Raw genomic sequence first — 1,316 nt, 5'->3', positions numbered from 1 at the left:
CATTACAAAAGACTGATCTACATGACTGTAATAAGGCCAGATTCTTTATGCCTAAGATTCTTAAGATTCTTTATAATTAAGATTCTTTATGCCGTAGCTAACGTGTTAATGTTCCCTATGTAACCAGATATCACTCCTTCCATTATAAACTCTCTAACCACTCTAACCCCCTAGTTTCTAATCTTGCATCCTCTTCCATTCCTGACAATCCTCCGTGGCGCCTGAAAAGAAGATGGCCACGAGACCAGGTAATGTAAAATGTCATTAGAGTGCTACCAATGGGTAATTTCTATACACGCCTGTAACACTCCAATGTAACTTAGATCAGATTTACTAAATGCATTATAATGTACAGTTGTAAATAGCAATAAATAAATATTAAAAAAAAAATTTGATAGAGTATTTATCTTCTTTATTTCTTTATTATCGGGTATGATTGCTGGAAACCACTTGGTTTGGTTTAGATTTGTTGAGTAGTGTTGGGATTAATTATATGTTTGTTCAATGTTTTCTATTTGCGTGTTGAGAAATATTTTCTTTCATTAGCACGGATGAATAGTTGCATCTCATGCAAATAAGTGCATTCCAATAATTATATTAATTGTTTGTCATGAAGAAGAATTACCATTGAAAATTAAATAATTAATGGCGTATTATTCAATACACTTTTTATTCCATTCATTCAATCGCATTTCAAAAGCATTATTAAATCAAGTAAGAATATAGACAGATGAGAAACATTTTTATTTTTCGTCATTAATGCTGAAGATAACCTCGAACATTAGCATTTAATCTGGTTTTGCACAATTATTAAGATAGATGTAGCGAAACGTAGCGCAACAAAATAATTGAGGAATGATATATAACCATTATAGAGATTTTAGAGACGATAACCATGGTAAGATATGGTCCTTGCATATGGGCTACCGAATAATTTATAAAAATGAAAATTAAATTGAATGAATATATAATTAATCTTTTTTTTACCTGTGATTTTTTATCACGGACCAGTCTAATTTACAAGTCATGGGATAATCTTACTAATAATAAGTATGGCTCGATATATTGATCGTATTGTCTTAGTATACATTGAGAATAATTAGCCACCGCGTCCAATGGAACCGAAACGTTGCAAGAATGTCCGAATGGAAATGGCGGATGGCGTCGTAAACATATAAACGCTGTATAATTAATATTTGAAATTTATGTGTTTGCTAAGTTTGATAGATTTATTTATTGATAGATATTACAATCTGTCACACAGTTGTGGGCTATAGGTAATAGTGATGAATGAATCTCATACATACTAAAATAAA

Source organism: Halyomorpha halys, unplaced genomic scaffold, assembly GCF_000696795.3.
Source record: "Halyomorpha halys isolate HHAL.00 unplaced genomic scaffold, Hhal_1.1 Scaffold42.1, whole genome shotgun sequence".
Lineage (NCBI taxonomy): Eukaryota > Metazoa > Arthropoda > Insecta > Hemiptera > Pentatomidae > Halyomorpha > Halyomorpha halys.
This window is presented reverse-complemented; position numbering follows the sequence as displayed.